Source organism: Anabrus simplex, chromosome 1, assembly GCF_040414725.1.
Source record: "Anabrus simplex isolate iqAnaSimp1 chromosome 1, ASM4041472v1, whole genome shotgun sequence".
NCBI classification, from domain to species: Eukaryota; Metazoa; Arthropoda; class Insecta; order Orthoptera; family Tettigoniidae; genus Anabrus; species Anabrus simplex.
The window spans coordinates 1,551,513,133-1,551,537,884 of record NC_090265.1 but is presented as its reverse complement, the minus strand read 5'-3'; the positions used below and the strand labels follow the sequence as shown (position 1 = coordinate 1,551,537,884).

Here is a 24,752-nt window from a genome sequence, read left to right as displayed (position 1 = left end):
CGATCCGAAATGGCTCTGCCCCATTTAGTTCGGTTAAGAGCGGTTTTACTGTACGTGAATATTCTATCGTATGTTGTTATTAGAAATAATAAACAAGGTGATATTTTCACATCGTTCAGTTTTACAAGAGATCAAGTATAAGTTTACGATGCTCCCATAACTATGTAATTCGTCACGCAGATGTATTTTTGATCTTTTTCGATCCTTTATTGAGCTATGTTTCCTCCTGCATACGTTTTCTACAGATTTCTTAACGGTTTATTAGTCATATAATTGGACACTCTCGTAAATTATCCTAAATGTCATCAATTTTCTGTCTCAAAATTTTCAATACTTAAAAATAATTAGACATATTTTAATTGTTCTGATGTTTTCATATAGGTCTCGTCGAAACCAAAAAATTAGACCTCACTCGTCATTGCCCAAAATCTACTGTATTTTGACCGTCAGAAACATACCTTAAGTGGGCGGCCATCTTGTGATGACGTCTTGCGTATTACGTCAGCTAACGCAGTTATGTCCTAAGCACTCATCCGTCTACTTGCAAATAATATATAAACTATTCCTGTATGTAATATATTTTTGAACTGTAATAATGTATTGCGTTAAGGTACATGAAAAGTGTCCTATGGAATATTGGCCAGAGAACCCCAACCTCAAAAACGAGTGATTTCACATCAAATTCAGTGCGCATTCGGGGAGAGATCATCTTGTGTAAGACGCAACATTGCATGTTGCTCTATTCTCCATACCTGTTTAGTGCTTCTTTTGGAAGTGTAGCCATCCCACTAGATGTTCTCCTCTCTTATCCTTTGTAATCGTACCCGACTTGTGCCTTGCTCTGTACAAAGATGAATATTAATATGAGTTATGTGGAAACTTCCATGCATTATATTCTCTCCTGAATTTCTCACTTTCAGCTTTTGTCATACCAAAGTGCCTCTTGCCTCTGCAACGCTGGAGTACTCTAGAGAAGGAAGGCTACACCATAACTGAGGTGAGTAAAGATCTTATAACAAAAATCTTGATACCATGTGAAAGCAATTATGTATGCTCTTGTTAAAAACCTATAAAACTAAGAAGAATGCAAACCTTTCATATCGTCGCCCCCATGCCGAAACCACGAGTGTGATAATGCTCTTCCTATCCATTGTTTTCCTTAAGACTGGTCACGCCTCCCAGCCACATGTTGATATACAGTCCATCAGAAGAAGTTTCGTTGAGTTCATTTTCCTATGTGCATGTGTAAAGGAAAATAAACCTTACTCTACCGTGCTGTAGGAATGTATGTTTGCATGACATATTTACCTGCTCCTAGTGTTTGATATATTTAAGGTGCCAATTCAGGCGCGGCGGTGATATGTTGGCGGGGCCAGTGGCGAATAGAACGACAGCCACCGGGCGAGTTGGCCGTGCGGTCAGGGGCACGCGGCTGTGAGCCTGCATCCGGGAGATAGTGAGTTCGAACCCCACTGTCGGCAGCCCTGAAGATGGTTTTCCGTGGTTTCCCATTTTCACACCAGCCAAATGCTGGAGCTGTACCTTAATTAAGGCCACGGCCGCTTCCTTCCAACTCCTAGGCCTTTCCTATCCCATCGTCGCCATAAGACCTACCTGTGTCGGTGCGACGTAAAAGCAACTAGCAAAAAAAAAAAAAAAAAAAGCCCTGGCGAATTTTTGACGTTCATGATAAGGAAGCTCCTTAGAAGCTAGAGGCTGATTAATAATGAAGAAGTCGCCCAGAATGATTTGGAAATAGAAATTGCGAGAATCTCTCGCGTACCGAGCTCGATAGCAGCAGTCGCTTAATTGCGGCCAGTATGCAGTATTCGGGAGATAGTAGGTTCGAACCCCACTATCGGCAGCCCTGAAAATGGTTTTCCGTGGTTTCCCATTTTCACACCAGGCAAATGCTGGGGCTGTACCTTAATTAAGGCCACGGCCGATTCGTTCCCACTCCTAGCCATTTCCTGTCCCATCGTCGCCATAAGACCTATCTGTGCCGGTGCGACGTAAAGCAACTAGCAAAAAAAAAAAAAAAAAAAAAAAATCTCTCGCTGGCCTGTATAGTCAGTCCTGAGTCAACCGCGAGGAATTACGAGACGGACACAAGTGTGTAAATCTTGATTACAAGAAGTGCGGCGAGCTGTGTAGTGAATTGCTCTATGAACGAGGCTGCGCCGTGAGAGGTCGTGTTGGAGAACAGGAGTTCGACGCGCCAGAATGCTGTGCGTTCGATTACGACCGCAAGTAAAAACTGTACCTAGTGGAAAACCCAAACGACCGAGTGATTTCTAAGGAATTAAAATTGTAAATAGTTAAATGAACTTAGTAGATAGAGAAACACATTGCCTCCGGGAGGAGTGATTTCAGTTTCAAAGGATCCTGCATCATGCCACACTGCTTATTAAAAATATGCTACGTAATTCATCGCAACGTCCAAGTGAGTTTAGACATTAAATTATGTTCAAAGTATTTTTCCCCTTTCTGTCTGGTATTGACTAAGAAACTGTTATTTTGGAACTGTGAATATGGTAAAAATCATCATTTGAGTACTGAAGTGATGTCTGTACGGAGAAAATTAAATGTCATGGGGGAAAATACGAACAATTTCAAGTACGTAGGCTCTGCATTCAGGCGGCTCCGAAACCCGTAATAGAAGTTAGTGGGGCGTAAAACAAATAACATTATTATTATGCTCCGCATTCCCTCAAGATGACAGATTGGGGTTTGAACAATTAAATTAGGGCTTGGAAAAGCTGATGTAGAGATTTCATCGACCATTTATACTTACATCGTTTGTTTTAGCCGAACTCCGTTGTTCGGGAGCGAATGCTCAGTGGAATATTAAATTCTCATTCATAAAATGAAGGAATTAAATAAATAGAATGAAAGTAGAGGTAATATTGAACAACTGGAAAGAAGGATACTTGCAACAAAGAAGTAAAAGCTAAGTCTAGAATGAGCACGTTAAATGATATTGTACTCTAGTTACGGCTTAAAGCAGGCAAATGGAGAAGGTCATGTTACTAATGGTCTCGAAAAGTAGAGGGTGCGAGAAACAGCCAGAGTTAGTTAAGATTCCCTCTTTAATTATTTTGTTTGGAAACTTAGAAGCTGGAGAGGCTAAATTATACCTGTGAATATGATTATAGAGACACGAAATTTTACTCGTAGAGGCTTGAAGATTTCCATACAAAATGTCAATAAATTAGAGGGCAGGAAATCTAGCAGATAACCCTTGTGTTCGATAACAGATACGAACCTGCTTGCTACAAAACTACCAATAAAAAGTGAATTCTTTTTCTTTTACATTTTCTCACCGACACAGATAGGTCTCATGGCGACGATGGGATAGGAAAGGGCTAGGAGTGGAAAGGTAATGGCCGTGGTCTTGATTAAGGTACAGCACTAGCATTTGCCTGGTGTGAAAATGGGGAAACCACGGAAAACTGTCTTCAAGGCTGCCGCCAATGGGGTTCGAACCAACTATCTTGCGAATGCAAGTTGATAGCTACGTGACCCAAACCACACAGCCACTTGCTCGGTCGCTTGGAAATTGTGTACAAGGTTGAGCTTGGGTGCGGTTCTTGGGAACCGCCTGTTTAAAGGTAAAAGATTAAAATTTTGTCTAAGGATGACACTTCATATTATGTCACAATCTCCTGGTCATGCTCATGAAGGTGTTATGTTGTATAGTGTAATATGGATTGGAGGGTTGTGTTAAATACGACGTGTAAAAGACCTCCATTATGGTGCACCCTGGGCAACAGACTGCTAAGGCAGGATGGCAGAAAGTCTACCTACATACAGTACATGGCAGCCGAACTAGATCGCGGATCTCTCCCAGCCATTCTAATCCGCAGCATGAACACTTTGGTTCTAGTAGCTTATTTTCTGCTACATCAAAAGTATAGAAATACGGTTACAGACCATGGCCCATCTCGTCCAATGGCTTTGAATGCATGTTGACATTCATTAACAGAAAGTATCATCCGTAAAAGCTTGTGACAGTGACAGTCAGAGAGTAGAATGTGATTTAAATGTCGCGACAGATATTTCCCCCTTCTGTGTTGGTCCCAATAATACTGTATCTGTCAAGAATTGAGTGAAAAATCATTTCGGAAAGTGTTTGTCAGCTATCCGTCACACTTCAATATTACTCCTTTCAACCGTAACGAAAACTATAACCTTCTGAGTAGAATTTTAACTATTGGCCAATGGAAGGGTTTAAAGCAGAAACCTTCATGTTTTACAAGGGTGGAGGACCATATCACAGAGGCAACCTACTCGATTATGTTAATCTTAAGACATGAGCCAGAGATTTAGTACGAAACGTAGACAGTATTTATGGGAGCTCGACGCGTTTTCTGCAATAAGATAATGGTGCTTTGAAAAAGCAGTTTTAAGCAACGTTTTTATTATTTGATTCATATAAAAGCGGCTGTGTATTTCTTTTCTTCTTCTTCTTCCTTCTCCGTCACTTTTCCTACTCTCTGGTAGGGTCGCAGGTGCGATCTGTGTCGCATACGTGAACCTATCAAAGTTTTACGAAGAGATGCCCTTCCTGGCGCCAAATTTTATACGGATAGATCTATTCATTATAACCTGTTTAGTAGTTTATCGTACCGAGCTTGATAGCTGCAGTCGCTTAAGTGCGGCCAGTATCCAGTACTCGGGAGATAGTAGGTTCGAACCCCACTGTCGACAGCCCTGAAGATGGTTTTCCGTGGTTTCCCATTTTCACACCAGACAAATGCTGGGGCTGTACCTTAATTAAGGTCACGGCCGCTTTCTTCCGACTCCCAGCCCTTCCCTGTCCCATCGTCGCCATAAGACCTAACTGTGTCGGTGCGACGTAAAGCAACTAGCAAAAAAAAAGTAGTTTGTCGTGTTATGTGTCATGTTCAAACGAAGGCAAGTGTATTAAGACGAACAAACACCCAGTCTCCAAGCCAGAGGAATTAAACGTAGGTAAAATTTCCATCTCAACCAGGAATCGAACCCAGAACCCGTTGAACAGAAGGATCTATCGATGACCATTCAGGCAAGGACCCATACTAGTAAGGACTGTAAATTTAAATGTACATAAAATTATCGATAGGCTTACCTGAACACACCACTGATATGCAAAATAATGTTAAAAAATTATTCGCTTTACGTCCCACTAAGTACTTTTACGGTTTATGGAGATGTCAGTGTGCATGATTTCGCCTACAGGAGTTTTTACGTTCTAGTAAATCTACAGACCGAGAACCGTACTGAACTAGGATTGACCAACCCCCACCCCACTCCAATTTCAGCTCATAAGGCCAGCGCTCTATCCTCTGAGCTACTCAGTACGGCACCGTACCGCACTCTAGGAATGTATGTTTGCATGACTTATTTACGCACCCCCACAGTATAAAGTACTTAAGGTTCATTTTCCTTTACACGTTTGCATACGAAAATGAACTCAACGAAAATTGTTCTGATGGACTGCATATCCTTATGTGGCTGGGAGGCGTGACAAGTCTTAAGTAAAATAATGGATAGGAAGGGCATTGTGAGATACAACCTTTTACGCAAACAGCGAAGATATATTTTGAGGGTGAATCAGTACAACATTCTGCATTGTCAGAAAATATAAGTCTTTATTTATTTATTTATTTATTTATTTATTTATTTATTTATTTATTTATTTATTTATCATATATTTATTAGCAGAACGTACCCATCGTTGGCGTGTAATTTTTAGCAGCAAATTTCGTACACTCTGATGTCCAATCGGAATTATTAGGACCCGCAAGAACCAACCAAATACCCAGCAGAACAGCGCCCGGCCAGCGGGTGCTCTGGAACGCGTACTTTAACACATATAAATGCCGGGCTGAATGGCAGGTTCGAACCTGGCGCAGTGCAGTGATATTTAAAGGTGCTCGAATACGCCAGCCTCGCGTCAGCAGATTTACTGGCAGGTAAAAGAAATCCTGCGGGACTAAATTCCGGCACCTCGCCGTCTCCGAAAACCGTAAAAGTAGTTAGTGGGGCGTAAAAACAATAAATAAACCGCAATTCCTAGAGAACCATTAGAGTTACAGAGAAAATGCATATGGCCTTTCTTGTAGTAAACTGAATTTAAAGTACTAACGCTGGACTTTGTTTGCTGACGGGACTAAGTATTTGCGAATCATTCTGGTGTTTAACGCATAAAACATGTACAAGTTCAGTAAATACTTATATGTTAATGGCCTTCATTAATAAAAGGTTAATTATTGGGAAATTAACAGCTGAACATCGAGGGTATATCCACACGAATTTTCAGCTCAACTGATCCAGTAGTTGAGGTATGATTGAGCAATACATGAAGACATCATCTCCTTCCCACTCCTATCCCTTCCCTATCCCATCGTTGCCATACGACCTATCTGTGTCTGACTCGTTGCGACGTAAAACAGATTGTAAGAAGAAAAATACTTTCAAGCAATGTCTGGTACTAACTGTGTTAGAACTGGTGTTGAGAGAAGTAAAAATGAGATGAGAAATTTCAGACTCTCTATGGTGTGACCGCCAAGCTGACAAACAAACTGTGAACCACATCGTTAAACAGTATCCCCGCACGAGTTCCATTGGAGAATGGGAAGAAATATTGCACGCCGCACCTGAGTGGTGAAAGTACACACAAACACTGTTAATCATTGTCCGTGAAGTTACATTTTAATGAATTAATTTGTACTGCATTCCTTCAGTTATGTTTTAGTGCCGTTTTAATTTTTATATTGTAATTCTGTTTTATTGTTAGTTACTCTTTACTTAGGGGTTGCCTGGCCAAGGCGGTAAAGGCGTGCTCGGTTCGCCCGGAAGGACGTGAGTTCGAATCCCCTTCAGGAAGTCGTAAAATTTAAGAAAGGAGATTTCCACTTCCGGAGGTGCATATGGCCCTGAGATTCACTCAGCTTATACCGAAAATTAGTACCAGGTTAATTCTTGGGGGCAGAGGTGGCCGGGCGTAGAGCTAACCACTCTACCCCATCAAGTGCCGAGGTTACGAATAGTGGAAGCCTTTACCTTCCACCCCTCCAAGGGCCTTCATGGCCTGTATGGAGGTGACTTTGCTTTGCTTACTCTTTACTTTGTTGTACAATTATTTCCTAGATCATTGTTAGTTAGTTTGTCTTCAGTTGTTAAAGAAATGTTTCTTATACGCTAGTGCTTGGATATTTCTTCATCCTGGACATTCCCAATTTATCAGTATTGATGCTGGGGCAAGGGGGGGGGGCGCTTGACCCGCCTCCTGGAGTTCTAAAAAGGTTGATGTTTAATTGTTTAATATCATGCCAGATTATTTCATAAACTGAGCTTACTGACAGTCATCTAACATCTGTTATAACCGGAAATTTCTGTAAACAATTTAATGTTACTGACGTTATATTGGTTTATATATTCAAGAAAATTGCTAATGTGCACCCCTGGAAAAGATCCTGCGGGCGCCCATGGTGCACTATCAAGTTTTATGACAGGATGCCTTTCCAGATGTCAATTCTATATGAAGAGATGTAACCAACATGGCGTGTCTCTGTGCTGTTGGTAGTGCGGCGTGTTGTGTGTGTTAAGATGGACACAAACCTAAACCTACGAAGCACAGGAATTAACTGTACGCAGTTATTATTATTATTATCATCATCATCATCATCATATACATTGGGGTTGTGGAGGTGCTTACATGCATTAGCATAACAAACAAATTTAAATTAAAATACAAATGTCATAACAACGACAAAATACGACAAACAATTACTTGAAAATAAAATGTAACAATAAATTATACCAACATAAATTTCACAAAACAAGATGTTTTGCGATAACGGAAGAATAATAGAAGTGCATTTAAGCAAAACGATGTTGGCACATGTAGAAAAATGTAGTCAGTTCACGTGCAGGAAATTAGTACGATTCAACGTTAAAATTGATCTTTTGTTGTAGACGTGTGAGTATTGGACGACCTATGAAACAGTGGAGCCAGCAATAGAATTAGTTACACCTCCTATGTTACTAGCATTACCCTCATGTCCGATACAGGTATTGAGAGATAGAACATTGCAGGTTTTGACATGCTGACACGTCGAAATTTGATTCCTCACTAATTTATTGAATAATAGATTGATCAGTCATACATACAAAGGCTAACAATTATATACGAACCATGATACATCGTTTCTAGTAGTCAAGCTGGAAAGCGAACATTTCAAGTCTCAAGTGTTGTGGCATGTTCTATCAAAAGACAAATAAAACATCACAAGCCCAAAGATACATAGATCACATTAAGGGACTTGACCTGCCAAAGTAGATGGTCACATTAAGAGTGGCACGTGGTCAGCGTAACATCCTCAGCTGTATTTCTTGGCTTTTTCAATGTGTCCGTAGCCTCCCCTACCGGTGGAACTAACGCGAATAAGTGAACCACGTTCCAACATTGGGTTCACGATTAAAATCCTTGAGCCTACCAGGACTTGAACTTAGGGCACCCAGTTGAGAAACAGACATGCTTCCCCTATACCTCGGAACTAGCACTTGATCTAAAGATCCCTTTAGTTTATTCCCACTGCCTATGAACAGCTCCTGGCTGCAGTGAGCGAGTTGTGTCGTACGTGCTCAAGTCACCAAACTTGTGGACTAGAATGTCAATGTCGTCCCAGTTTATCTCAATTCAGCCTCTAGTACATCGCTTGTTCAGAGTCCAGCATGGAATGTTCTCGGACACAAATGTCAGGCGTATTTCTCCCTCATGAATCAGCTTTTCTAGCGATAACCATCACACTTTATTCCGAGTTTTATCTTCTGGAATTTGAATCGCACTACGTTGGCATTTACCTACTACAAACGATTTTCTATCAGTATCGACCTCAGGATCCAAAGGTCACGGGATCAAACCTGGCAGAGGTAGTTACATTTTTGAAGGGTCTCGAAATTCCATTCGACACTCCATGTTGTACGATGTCGACATGCAAATGATTTCTCGGACAAAATTAAAACTCAGCCGTAGATCGCCCAAGATATACCCGATTTACTACACCATCTTATAGCTGAAACGTCATAGTTGACACGCAGAGAGAATTGCCTCAAATTAAAATGTTTGTAAGTAGTAGCTGATATAAAATAGGTAAAAACGATATGGCATATGGCTTTTAGTGCCGGGAGTTTCCGAGGACATGTTTGGCTCACCAGGTGCAGGTCTTTTGATTTGACGCCCGTAAGCAACCTCCAATGATTCCTTCTTCATTCGCTGCACACGGTGAAAAATTAAAAGTCGTCTTTGATCATTTTATGAACTCTGACCATGGTCACCCTGAGAAATATAATTCTTATCTACATTGAATCATTTTCCTCTGTGGATCCGTGGTAGAGTGTCGGCCTCCGAATCCCAAGATAGCGGGTTCAAACCCAGCAGAGGTAGTCGGATTTTTGAAGGGCGGAAAAAAGTCCATTCGACACTCCATGTCGTACGATGTCGGCATGTAAAAGCTCTCTGGTGATACATTTGGTATTTACCCGACAAAATTAATTAAATCTCAGCCATAGACGCCCAAGAGAGATTCGGTTTTTCTCTGTCTGCCATCTAGCGGACATAGTGTAAAACGGAACGTCGAAATTGACGAGCAGACAGCCAGATGGCGTCAAATCGAAATGTCTGCACACGGTAGCTGAGGCCATACGATTATTATTATTATTATTATTATTATTATTATTATTATTATTATTATTATTATTATTATTATTATTATTTATTCCTGTTCAAGGAAAGATAATCGGTGCACACCCGAAGGTTAACTTCGAATCGTTCTGGTGTGAGCATGGTTTTTCTTTAGCACCCAATATTGTGTATGCAAAATAGACGTCATATGGTCCTTCCAAAGATTTGAACAACCTTTTGTGTTTTCTCGACCTCGAAGTGAGATAGTTTACTCGTTAGACATCGGTGAAATATTTACAAGTGTTCAATCTTAAACTAGTGTGTGCTGCCAAATATCAAAGTTTTCCGCCATTTCCCTAGTTATGGGACGTTTGTTTTTCAGACTGCTCTTTATCAGTAGCCTTTCTCTTTTTTATTCCGTTAACTGAGTTATTTCATAAATATCACAGTTCTGTGTTGTTGGCTTCAAGTATGTTAAGACATTTTGCTGGACAACATTCCGAAACCCTGTCGTCTCTTAAATTCTGCAACAATGAAATGATCGTTAAACAAATTATGTTATTATTATACATTTGGATTTACATCGCTGAATTGTGTACTATAGTACATTTCCCTTCCGCCCTTGTGTGTTGTGTCACTTATGCCGTGGTCACTACCACATGATGTAGAACACCACTGGTGGCTTTCGCTCACGTTTTTCGTGCCCCGAGCTTGGTGGTCAGTACTCTCAGCACGCAGTGATTGGAGCTGGACACTGTGTGAATAATAGGAGTGTGTTCGGTTTCATGCACTGCAAATAATATGTTTTTGTTTTGTTTTGTTGTTGTTGTTATGACGATGGTGATCATCATCATCTGTTTACCCTCCAGGTTCGGCTTTTCCCTCGGACTCAAGGGCAGTGTCCTGGAGCTTCAGACTCTTGGTCGGGGATACAACTGGGGAGAATGACCAGTACCTCGCCCAGGCGGTCTCACCTGCTATGCTGAACAGGGGCCTTGTGGAGGGATGGGAAGATTGGAAGGGATAGGCAAGGAAGAGGGAAGGAAGCGGCCGTGGTCTTATGTTAGGTACCATCCCGGCATTCGCCTGGAGAAGTGGGAAACCACGGAAAACCACTTCCAGGATGGCTGAGGTGGGAATCGAACCCACCTCTACTCAGTTGACCTCCCGAGGCTGAGTGGACCCCGTTTCAGCCCTCGTACCACTTTTCAAATTTCGTGCTAGAGCCGGGAATCGAACCCGGGCCTCCGGGGGTGGCAGCTAATCACGCTAACCACTACACCACAGAGGCGGCGACGATGGTGATATAATTTAAATACAGTATACAGGGTGGAACAGTAAGGTTAAGCCAAACTTTCAGGACAGATTCCCCACACGCATTGAATCCCAGATGTTCTGGTGCCGAATTGCTGCATGTGTCAATGCTAACGGAAGGCATTTTGAACATTTCATACAAGAAAGAGTTTCCTGTCATATTCTGGTATGTTCTGTTCCTGTGTGATTCTCACGATTAATATACTGTGTGGAGATGTAGAAGGGGCTGCCTGGCCGAGGCGGTAAAGGCGTGCTCGGTTCGCCGGAAGGACGTGAGTTCGAATCCCCGTCAGGAAGTCGTAAAATTTAAGAAACGAGTTTTCCACTTGCGGAGGTGCATATGGCCGTGAGGTTCAGTCAGCCTACACCAAAAATGAGTACCAGGTTAATTCCTGGGGACAAAGGCGGCCGGGCGTACAGCTAACCACTCTACCCCATCAAGTGCCGAGGTTAACAATGGTGGAAGCCTTTACCTTCCAGTTCTCCAAGGGCCTTCATAGCCTGTACGGAGGTGACTTTGCTTTGCTTTGTAGAGATGTAGAAAATAAGTTCTAACATGGAACCACGTCATTGTAATATATTTTCTTACACATACAGGAAAATCAAGGAAACCTTTGGAGAAAGGAAATCTAGGTGCATGAATATTAAGAGCTCAGATGGAAAGCCACTTCTAGGGAAAGAAGACAAAGCAGAAAGATGGCAGGAGCATATCCAACAGTTGTATCAAGGTAACGATGTAGATAATTTCGTTCTGGAACATGAAGAGGCTGTTGATGCTGATGAAATGGGAGACCCAATTTTGAGGTCAGAGTTTGACAGAGCTGTGAGTGACCTAAATAGGAACAAGGCACCTGGAATTGATGATATTCCCTCTGAATTACTGACTGCCTTAGGAGAAACCAGCATGGTAAGGTTATTTCATTTAGTGTGCAAGATGTATGAGACAGGAGAAGTCCCATCCGATTTTCGGCAGAATGTTGTTATACCTATTCCCAAGAAAGCCGGTGCTGACAGGTGTGAAAACTGCCGCACTATTAGTTTAGTATCTCATGCCTGCAAAATTTTAACACGTATTATTTACAGAAGAATGGAAAAACAAGTTGAAGCTGAGTTGGGGGAAGATCAATTTGGCTTCAGAAGAAATGTAGGAACACGTGAAGCAATCCTGACTTTACGTCTGATCTTAGAGGATCGAATCAAGAAGGACAAGCCCACGTACATGGCATTCGTAGATCTAGAAAAGGCATTCGATAATGTTGATTGGACCAGGCTATTTATGATTCTGAAGATGATAGGGATCAGATACCGAGAACGAAGAATTATCTACAACCTGTATAAAAATCAGTCTGCAGTGATAAGAATCGAGGGCTTTGAAAAAGAAGCAGCAATCCAGAAAGGAGTGAGGCAAGGCTGCAGTTTGTCCCCTCTCCTTTTCAATGTTTACATAGAACAGGCAGTAAAGGAAATCAAAGAGAAATTTGGAAATGGAATCACAGTCCAAGGAGAGGAAATCAAAACCTTGAGATTTGCCGATGATATTGTTATTTTATCTGAGACTGCAGAAGATCTCGAGAAGTTGCTGAATGGTATGGATGAAGTCTTAGGTAAGGAGTACAAGATGAAAATAAATAAGTCCAAAACAAAAGTAATGGAGTGCAGTCGAACGAAGGCAGGTGATATAGGAAATATTAGATTAGGAAACGAAGTCTTAAAGGAAGTAGATGAATATTGTTACTTGGGTAGTAAAATAACCAACGATGGCAGAAGTAAGGAGGACATAAAATGCAGACTAGCACAAGCAAGGAAGAGCTTTCTTAAGAAAAGAAATTTGCTCACTTCAAACATTGATATCGGAATTAGAAAGATGTTTTTGAAGACTTTTGTGTGGAGCGTGGCATTGTATGGAAGTGAAACATGGACGATAACTAGCTCAGAAAGAAAGAGAATAGAAGCTTTTGAAATGTGGTGTTATAGAAGAATGCTGAAGGTGAGATGGATAGATCGAATCACGAATGAAGAGATACTGAATCGAATTGGTGAGAGGAGATCGATTTGGCTAAATTTGACGAGAAGAAGAGATAGAATGATAGGACACATCTTAAGACACCCAGGACTTGTTCAGTTGGTTTTTGAAGGAAGTGTAGGTGGCAAGAACGGTAGGGGTAGACCAAGGTATGAATATGACAAACAGATTAGAGCAGATGTAGGATGCAATACTTACGTAGAAATGAAAAGGTTAGCACAGGATAGGGTGGCATGGAGGGCTGCATCAAACCAGTCTATGGACTGATGACTCAAACAACAACAACAACACTTTACGTGTTAGGAATCTGCCCTTAAAATTTGGCTGTACCTCATCGTTACACTCTGCATATCAAATGCTATATTTAATTCTTCATCACGTTACCCTGTGATGGCACTTGCTGGATAAAACATTTGGAAGCGAGTGATTCGACCAAAGCGATGTGGTGACCAACATAAATCGTACTCGCTGTCCTGCTATGCTTTGACTCTCCTCGCTGAATCTACTCTTGTTGCTTCGTTCACCCTGAACTTCACGCTTGGGAACTGAATTTGCCATAATTGGAATAGTGCAAGTCGCCCACGGGAGTCAAATCAGAAGACCTGTACTTGTCGAGCCGAACATGTCCTCGGACACTCCCGGCACTAAAAGCCATACGCGATTTGTTTCATTACTAATGTCATATCATAATTTAACCCCACGAAAAGTCAAAATATTTGATATCTTGGCAGAGCCTACTTATACTGCATATGCCATCACATAACACTGTGTTGGACGCAATCGCTACTCGCAGAGGAGATAATATGTGTTAGTGGAAGGAATGATTTACAGGCTCTGAACACGCGAAGCCACATTATAAAACAGGGATAACACCATCAGTCTATATAAAGTATTCCACTAACGTGATGAGTTCAGACTGTTTTTAATTTAATTTCGTGTGGCTATTTCTAGCCGAGTGCAGCCCTTGTAAGGTAGACCCTCCGATGAGTGTGGGCGGCATCTGCCATTTGTAGGTAACTGCGTGTTATTGTGGTGAAGGATAGTGTTATGTGTGGTGTGTGAGTTGCAGGGATGTTGGGGACAGCACAAACACCCAGCCCCCCGGGCCACTGGAATTAACCAATTAAGGTTAAAATCCCCTTCCCGGCCGGGAATCGAACCCGGGACACTCTGAACCGAAGTCCAGTACGCTGACCATTCAGCCAACGCGTCGGACAGTTCAGACTGTTGGTAAATGACAATAATCGTCCGCCCAGAAAATCTCATGAACAAAGAACTTAATACCTCCAATTGGAACGTGGTGGTACTGTCACATTTTATTTGTCACGCAGTGTTTTTGGTCACACACTAAAATTTCTGTCATATACTGTTTCGGTCACTCATTACATTTTTGTCACACAGGCTTAAACTGTTTCCATGGTATCAGCATTTATTTTGGCCACTACGTTTTTCAGCATGTCTTAAATTATGGGTGAAGAATTTCGTTTCACAATTTCTGCACGCGATGAAGAATCATTTATTTTATGTTTGCTAATCTCAAAAAAAGAAAAGCAGGTATGGAGGTGCGATTATAGCAAACAAGTTCTGTGATTACTGTTTCTCTTGACTTCCGAAGGATTGTGAAGGAGCCATGGGATCATATAAACTAGGCTCCATGCTGGGGTTGAACACAAGCTAAGGAATGTGTAGAGACAAAGAAAGACCGAGTACGCACTTCCACAAAAACTGTTTCATTTATTGTCCAATCAGAGGTGATCAAAATGAATCAAAAGTAAATCTCTCGTATTGTGGATAGTTAAACCAAATTATAAACGCTGTTTGAGTATAATATTCTAAGCTACATGTGGGCTATTGGCCTTAACATATCAGGTTATACAGTGTACATCACACGAAACATGCACCCAATTATTTCTGAAATGGAAAGTGCTATTGATGTGCTGATTTCACAGAAATTAAGTGGTAACCATGGGCTCATAATTGTAGCCCATTTACAGATTTTAATTATTAGAATGTGTATTTATTTTAGAAAGGTACGTTTTTCAAATGGAACAATGCCTTTGATATTACGAAAATAAAACTAGATTAAATATAATATCAGTGGTGTTTTCTTTTTGGATTCTTGCACAAGTAGCCCTCAGATCCGGGTAAAAATCTCTGACCTGAACGGGAATCGAAATCGGAACCTCCAAGAAAGGCAGACACGCTACGCTTACACCGCTGGGTCGGAACGTGTAAATAAATGTCTTTCACTTCAAGCAATGTCGGACCTGCGCTGGACGTTGTCACGAAAGCCCAGCGAGACAATCCCTCCCCTGACTGCTGCGAAATTAACCAACATCCTCTAGAATTACAATAATAATAATCATAATAATAATGTTTTCGGTTTTACGTCCCACTTACTACGTAATCGGAAATAGCGAGATGCCGAAATGTTATCCTACAGGAGTGAGTCTGTCGTACCCAACTGAGTCGGGATCGAGCCCCCCATCTTGAGATCAGAAGGCCAGCGCACTACCATCCGAGTTACTCAGCCTGGCACTAGAATTCTCTGTTCGTATTTATTTTCTTACCTTGAAATGATTACATACCATGTAGTCTCTCTATTTCTGTTCCCTCTATAACCTGCTCATTTGTCTCGTAGGTAACCTATCCTCCTTCATTCACATTCGACGCCGGTATTAATACACTACATCACTTCATCTGGCCTATTCTTTCTCTCTCTTATTATAAATAATTCCTAGCCTTTATACCTGCGAGGCTTTTGCAACCAAGGTAATTAGAGTAAAAGGTAGGTATCACGCGCAGATCTCCCCACCATGCTTGGCCGTTGGTGACGTCATCGGAACCGTGACATCTCAATGCCTTGTCCTCTGTATGAGGTAATATACAGTTGTGAGTGCTTCTGTTTTCTCCACAAGTTAGAGATAAGATAACTTCATTAACTATTGCTACTTGCTTTACGTCGCACGGACACAGATATGTCTTATGGCGACGATCGGATAGGAAAGGTCTAGGAATGGGAAGAAAGTGGCCGTGGCCTTAATTATTAATTAATTTGCCTAATGTGAAAATTGGAAACCACAGAAAACCATCTTCAGGGCTGCCGACAGTGGGGTTCGAACCCACTATCTCCCGATTACTGGATACTGGCCGCACTTAAGCGACTGCAGCTATCGAGCTGGGAACATTTTAACTATACGACTGTGATCGCAGTGGGATGGCCATTCCATATGTTCATGTCCTTAACATCTAATTATTGTTACAAACAATGTATTTGGAAACTATAGCTGTCCATTACACAAATAGCAAATGATAGGAAGCTATAACTGTCCACAACACACAAACAGAAAATGTTCTCTTCCAAGTGCCAAGAAAAAAAAATCCACGTTAACATTAGACATTCTGTACAAATGAATGAGCCTGTATATTAACACTGTTATCATTAGCTTAAAATACAGCGTAATAAACCGACTTTCATAAGAAAGAGGGGCCGATGACCTTAGATGTTAGGCCCCTTTAAACGGGAGTGCCATACATAAGAATAATGTTGATATTTTAAAAATAATATTATCAAACGCAATTATCTATAGGTAAGGCAGTTCCGAACCTCCGCAGAGGTGTTCCTGAGCCGGAGTTTACGTGCGGTAGGGTGGCCAGTTCCTTTCCGCTCCTCCATTCCCTTACCCCCCACCAACAGCGCGTGGCAACCCATCCAACTCCTGACCACGCCCAGTGTTGCTTAACTTCGGAGATCTCACGGGATCCGGTGTTTCAACACGGCTACGGCCGTTGGCCAATTATCTATTGAATTATTGTAATTTCTTCAATTTCTTTGCTTTTCTTCTTTTATCGGTATTGTATTCATTGTTACTCGGCTGCTTGAATGCCTTATTTTTGTTTATTCGAATAAAAGAATGACTTCTCACGAATAAACCCACTGGATTTTTTTCTTCAGGATATCTGTAAGGTTTGTGATGACGTTAGAATCCCCTTTCAATTCTTTCCCGTTGTAAAAATTGAACTCATTTTTCCATCTGCACTACCGTGTTTTACCATCTGTCTGTAGGCTACATCAAACTGCCTCTAGACTTACTTGAAATCCAGTTTCTTCCCGTTGTTGTAGGTTGACCTGTTTTCTTTCTGTAATCGCTTTCTATGCCGTGGTTGTTCTTCTTTACCCTAATAACAACTATATAGGGTGAAGCGAAATTCGCGCACTCGGGCGTCGCAGCGCGACTCCTCACATGCCAGCAATAAGAAAATGTCTCTCACAAAAGATGGTCCTGTGAGTATATCAGGCTGTAAAAGGACGTTGAAGAGTTGCGATTTGGCAACACTGTAACCACATGTAGGGTAACTACCTCTGTCAGCACTTAACAGCCGTGCTGTACTGTTGGTGCAGTGGATAGCGTTTTGGGTTAGCATGCAGGTGGTCGAGGGGTCGATCCTGGGTTGAAGCGTGTATTTTTTCTTTTTCGTAAATTTAGTCCAGATGGTATGGTATCTGGCATCTTAATCGTCAACAGCGGTTGCAGCGGGTCCTATAGACACCATTTGCACTTACATACTACGATCCTAGAAATGGACAAACAATCGTTTTCACTGGTCAGCTTTGAAAGGCGCCCTTTCTACGTCGTGGGAGTGAATTCATTCGCACCATTTTATATACTAGATGCGAAACCTGTTTTATTTGTGCCCTCCTACAGTGGTCTCATAGATTAGTCATCATCATCATCTGTTTACCCTCCAGGTTCGGTTTTTCCCTCGGACTCAGCGAGGGATCCCACCTCTACCGCCTCAAGTGCAGTGTTCTGGAGCTTCAGACTCTTGGTCGTGTGATACAACTGGGGAGCATGACCAGTACCTCGCCCAGGCGGCCTCACCTGCTATGGTGAACAGGGGCCTTGTGGAGGGATGGGAAGATCGGATGGGATAGGCAAGGAAGAGGGAAGGAAGCGGTCGTGGCCTTAAGTTAGGTACCATCCCGGCATTCGCCTGGAGGAGAAGTGGGAAACCACGGAAAACCACTTCCAGGATGGCTGAGGTGGGAATCGAACCCACCTCTGCTCAGTTGACCTCCCGAGGCTGAGTGGACCCCGTTCCAGCCCTCGTACCACTTTTCAAATTTCGTGGCAGAGCCGGGAATCGAACCCGGACCTCCGGGGGTGGCAGCTAATCACGCTAACCACTACATCACAGAGGCGGACTCATAGATTAGTACCAACTATTATTCTTGCCTCGTTCAGGTCCATTACATTTCGTTAGGGCCTTACGTTACCAGTAGGCCTAGCAAAGTATTTGTTATGTTCAGCGTTACAAAATGTTTTAAATGTAGGATACATGTGACGTAAGGTACGGGTGTCTTACTGTATTACAGTATGTAATGTCCTATGGAAATTAGCAAATAAAAAATGCGCCTCAACCCAGGATCGAACCCTCGACCTCCTGCATGCATACCCAAAACTCTATCCACTGCACCAACTGTATAGGACGGATAATACATGCTGACAGAAGTACTTACCCTACATGTGGTTACAGTGTTGCCAAATTGCCACACTTCAACGTCCTTTTTCTGCCTGATATACTCGGAGGACCAACTTTTGTGAGAGACATTTTTCTATTGTTGACATGTGAGGAGTTACGCTGCGACGCCCGAGTGCGCGAATTTCGCTTCACCCGGTATAGCCAGGGAGGTATTCAGGCAGATCATCGTGATGCTTGGTTTCGTGACTGTCCTCAAGCTGTTCCACTAGCTCTTTAAGGGCTTCAACGAACCCTTGCTTATCCTCCGGTAAATAATGGGATGTTGTGGGATCAACGCTGGCCTTAGACAGGCACATGGTACCCGAGTTTTGATCGACTTCATAAGTAGCATATGATAAAATATTTGCACTTAATGTTTCACAATCTTCTGGACAACAGTTGGACTTCTTATCACCTCGGAAGCATTGAGGCTGAGAAGCAATGGTTTCACCCTTTGCGTCACAGCTGTCGGAAGAGGATGGGTCATACATTCTTCCGAGCTCTCGAAGCTGAGAAAAATAGCTTTTAATAATGTCTTGAGTACGTATTTCGGTCAGTGGCTTTAGGGAATAAAGTATAGTGTATGTTTCGTTCCTTTGCGTGCCCACTATGATTTGTGCACCCTTCAATTACGGAACAAACCATACTGAAAAGTGTACACTATTACTGTTTTTTACGTTTCATCACATAAAATGAATACACATGGTTTCCTTATACCACAGATATGCTACTATCGTGAATTATTAGCTCCTAGCTTTTGTGTGCACAGAATTCTTATTCGAACTACCTCTACGTCGTTCGGAGTAGCTCCAGCGTGAAGTTCTGCGTGATGTCACAGCTCCGCTTTGCTACTGTGCATCTCTCCCATGATACTTAACTCCTATTCTACGTACCTTGGTTCCAGCAATGATCCTCATTAATTTATCTGAATCTTTGACCTAAGACACGCGAATTAATATAGATTTCACTCCCGTACTGAAAAATCAACTTGAAGCAAATGAGTTGACTGCGTAGTATGGGCCACGTATCTACCTGTACGCTTGTATTCGGGGATGAAAAGTTCGAACCCGATCAACATCTGCACAGAAGAGGATTTGCCATCGATTCCGTTTTCTCAAAGAGCTGTACCTTAATTAATACCAAGGCCGCTTCCTTTACAGTCCAAGTCCTTACCTACCTATCATCCCCGAAAACCTGTCAGTGTTAGTGTCACGTTACACTGCTAGCAAAAGAAAAGTCGAGTTGGAAAGACGATGCGGTATGGTTAGTCCAGTCTGAGGAGTCACTTTCTCCTTACAAAATACTGAAATGCACCTGCCAAACCACTGTGTTAGCCTTAATACACGCTCTTCATACATTATCTCTCATAGTACTGCTATCTCAAGACAGTAAACATCACAATGACTTTAAAAATCAGTGGCTCCCAAACTGAGAGCGTGAGAAATTTGCAGGGAGTCACAGATAACAAACTCAGAACAAAAGTGGACCATGTGACTTAACAAATATTAATTAATATTATTGCAGTATTAACATTAGTAAGTGAGAATGTTATTCTTCGTAACAACGGTATGGTTGGTAGGTAGTTTGGAAGACGGGCATGGGATTTGCAGAGCTCGAAGTGCACCTGTCCCGGGCTCGACAGGTTGCTGAATATAAAATTTAATTTTACAAATATATGTTGGATGGAAATCTTCTGGATGAGGAACTTCGGAGAGTCAAATCCGGGCATCGAAGTCCCATCCTCCTTACTTTTAAGCTGGCGCAAGGGCTAGTTCAAGAGCATACGGGTCAATGGTCCTGTTCGTTAAATAAAGTGGGCACTTAATCTAAATACATTGAAAGTAGGATGCTATAGTCAATGGAATACGCTAATCTGAAAAATGATAAGAGTGGATTGTTCCCAATTCCAAAACTAAATTTTAGTTTCTGATAGGGTCACATAAAAATATTTACACACACGAGAGATGCCATATTACGTGCCTACGTGGCAATTTTTTAAACACTATAATTTATCGTATGGGCAATGCCGTTAAATGTCTTTTATCAGTCTTGGTCACTTCTAAATCTCATTCTGGCATTCCAAAATCAAATCATTAACACTGCATATATACACTTTAATTATTAATCACTAGGGATCTGTCCCTGTACCTTAATATTGATACCCTTGGGTATCCGCTATATTTTTACATAACAACAAAAAATTATATGAAAAGATGGCATTCTCATGAGAAAAACAATAATATTTTACAGTGTCGTCGTGTTCTGATATAATGATAGAAGATCATTCCCGCATATCACGAAAATCATGTCGTCGCTTGTCGATAATACTGCTTTATCAAATTAATTAATCATCACACTATCGAATATACGCATTTCTCCGCGGTAATAACTTATTCTAATATTCAGAAAGCGGACACACGACGCTGGGTATCCTGTAACTCACCAGAAATCAACATACACTGATACAATACAAAAAGTATAAGCACATATAAAAATGAAGAATTAACATGTAAATACATAAATACAATATGCAATCCACACTTTAATGCTTTCTGGGTATCTGTGACATTTCAGGTCTCCTGGTGTTGATCCAAGGACGTCGATGCCAATCGGGTATCGAACCAGGCTAGCGTGATTTCGAGGTGCTATTTGAAATTCCCTACTACGGTCTTATTTAAATATATAAATTGGAGGAGTGTACATCACCTATCGTATTATGAAAACGTACAGCATTGATGGTAACAAATTATTGGCATGTGAATATTCAATATAGTGTGAAATGGGGAAGACATATTGTGTGGTTGACAGACTTTAACGGGGCCTGCAACTAGGGTCTTGGCTCTCACACCTTTTGTCATTCCGCCAGACGAATACACTTACTTTCACCCAGATACAAACACGTAATTCTTAACTCAATTATCCCGTATTCTCCGTGCATATGACCATTTATGGATGCCTTCAAATATCATTTCATCTCAGTGCCTCAACCATATTCAATATTGGTTCACTTCATCACTATTTTTATTATTATCAAAGCTGTCGCCTTGAACATTTTCGCACCGGGCGAGTTGGCCGTGCGCGTAGAGGCGCGCGGCTGTGAGCTTGCATCCGGGAGATAGTAGGTTCGAATCCCACTATCGGCAGCCCTGAAAATGGTTTTCCGTGGTTTCCCATTTTCACACCAGGCAAATGCTGGGGCTGTACCTTAATTAAGGCCACGGCCGCTTCCTTCCAACTCCTTGTCCTTTCCTATCCCATCGTCGCCATAAGACCTATCTGTGTCGGTGCGACGTAAAGCCCCTAGCTGAAAAGAACATTTTCGCATACACGGTTTTACCCTTCATTTTCACACACGTTTACTTCTAATCCACGCTATTTACATACTGAGAAGATCCTAATCGACAGGGATTTAACTTAACCTATCACTCACTCGTATAGGTATCTAAGGTCATACTTCGCTCCTCGAGTCAACCTTCCGTTCTCTAGTCATCAGCGTCCTTAAGACTAAAGGGAAAGTAACTGTATTCATGCATTAACATTGTGAAGCATCTGAATAATTTATATTTGGATCCATATTAGCTGATTGAAATTGGAATGGGTTATGAAGTCCGCTGAATTATCTGTATCCTTCCTTACGAATGCTTCACTCAAGCATAATAAACTATAGAGCCATATATACTACTTTATGCAAAAACTAGCAAGGTACCCGTGCTTCGCTACGGTATTATACTGAAATTTATAATTGAATGCTTATGGTTTTAGATATATAATCCGCCGAAATTCCCGATCTGACTCGTTTTCTATTAGATTACGGCACGTTTCCTCCCATTTTTCAGTCTTCCTTTCCAGCAATCGATTTCGTACTTCCCGGGCTAGGCTCAGGTATTCTTCCCGGTCAGTTGGGTCCGTAAATCTTTGCCATACCGTATTTTCCTATAATCATTTTTAATCTGGATAAAATCCTTCAGGAGATCCGGCGTAGTGTCATATTGGGTGCCTTGGCGGCACTGAACCCGCGGCCGGACTGCATTCTTAGTCATTACCCGTCCAGGAGCCGTTTCCAGCGCGGTCCGCATATTTGACGACGGTCCGGAACATTATTATTATTATTATTATTATTATTATTATTATTATTATTATTAATGTTATTCTTATTATTATTATTATTATTATTACTATTATGCGTTGCTGGGATGAATGATGACAGGGAAAACCGGAGTATCCGGAGAAAAACCTGTCCCGCCTTCGTTTTGTCCAGCACGAATGTCACATGGAATGACCGGGATTTGAACCACGGAACCCAGCTGTGAGAGGCCGGCGCGCTGCCGCCTGAGCAACGGAGGATCCTTATAAGTACATTAAGAACAGTAAAATCAATTGGTCTCATCTCCTTTTCCACCCCACCGCCGTTAATTTTTACTGCCAACCCCCCCCCCCCAAAAAAAATTAAAAGAAGGCGTGTTTCTTTATGTTTAAGGGAGATTCCAAACGCCAATGTTCACGTCTATTACCTTCAGTTTTGAGATATAAGTATCCCCATAAATATAATTTACTTTTGTCACTTCATTTCAAACTACTCCCCCCCCCCCCCTAAGTGAATTTTCCCGCAAAAAATACTTGTTTCCTTAATAGTGAAGGATCTTCTAAATACCAATTATCACGACTATAACTTCTTCACTTTTAGATTAATGTGTCCTCATGAAAGGAATTCAACTCCTTTATATTCCCGCCCCCCAAGATGGTTCCCCCCCCCCAAAACGCGTTTTTCTTTGTTTTTAAAGGAGATCCAAATACGAATTTTCACGTCTGTAACAACTTTAGTTTTTATTAGATGTATATATTCTCATACAATTAAAGTCAATTAATTTTTCAATTCTTTCACCCCCCTCCCCCCGCTTCATTGGATTTTCCGAGAATACGTGTTTCTTTACTTTTAAAGCAGATTGCGAATATCAAATTTCACGTCTGTAACATCTTCATTTTTAAGATATCAGTAGCCTAATTAAAAGAATTCAACACCATTTTCAGTCACTTTCATCCCCCCCCCTCCCTCCGGCCCAAGTGGTATTTCCGAAAATTAAAAATACACGTTTCTTTATGTTTAATAGAGATAAAAATACCATTTTTCACTTCTGTAACATGTTAAGTTTTTTTAGGTATACTGTAAAAATTCTCATTTTAATTTTTCACCCCTTTTGGGTTCCCCTTAAGTGGAGTTTCCAAAAACAAATCACCTATGTTTCTTTACATTTACAGGAGATTCCAAACACCCACTTTTTACGTCTGTACCATTTTACTTTTCCAAGATAATCTTTCAAAAAATGCACCCCAATTTGTCACTTCTGTTTAACCGCCATTAATAGGATTTTCCAAAAACTAAAAAAATACGTGTTTCTTTATTTTTAAAGGAGATCCCATATACAAATTTTCAGTTCTGTAATATCTTCCGTTTCTGAGATATATGTATCCTCATTAAAGGCATTCAACCCATTTTTTACCCTTTACACCCCTCCTATTGGGATTTACAGGAAACAAAAAATACGTGTTCCTTTATTTTTAGAGGAGATTCTAACTACCAGTTTTTATATCTGTAAATTTTAAAGTTTTAAGATGTAGACACACTCATTTTAAAAAATTCACCCCCCCTTTTCACTCCGCAATATTTGGATTTTCCAAAAACGAAAAAATACGTGTTTCTTTACATTTAAAGTAGATCCCAAATACCAATTTTCAGGTCTGTAATATCTTCAGGTTCTGAAATATAAGTAGCCTCATTAAAGGCATTCAACCCATTATTCACCCTTTTACACCCTTCCTATTGGGATTTTCCAAAAACAAAAAAATACGTGCTTCTTTATTTTTAAAGGAGATCCCAAACACTAATTTTCAGGTCTGTAATATCTTCAGTTTCTGAAATATATGTAGCCGCATGAAAGGCATTCAACCCTTTTTCACCCCTTTTCACCCCTCCTATTGCAATTTTCCGGAAACAAAAAAATACGTGTTTCTTTATGTTTAATGTAGATTCTAAATACAAAATTTTACATCTGCAAACTTTAAAAGTTTGGAGATATAGATTCACTCATTTTAAAAATTCACCCCCTTTTCACCCTCCCATTAATTGGATTTTCCAAAAACAGAAAAATACGTGTTTCTTTATTTTTAAAAGAGATCAAAAGTACCAATTTTCAGGTCTGTAATATCTTCAGTTTCTGAGATATA

General features: G+C 41.1%; 1 protein-coding gene across 3 annotated transcripts in view; it reads left to right on the top strand.

The window, feature by feature from the left end:
• Positions 1-24,752, top strand: part of LOC136880312 (uncharacterized) — a 1,092,102-nt gene that overhangs the window by 716,868 nt on the left and 350,482 nt on the right. For all 3 annotated transcript variants that reach the window (XM_068229157.1, XM_068229158.1, XM_067153292.2), the window contains one exon: positions 921-997. The gene's annotated coding sequence lies outside the window, so the exon portion shown is untranslated. The remainder of the gene's footprint in view (positions 1-920; positions 998-24,752) is intronic.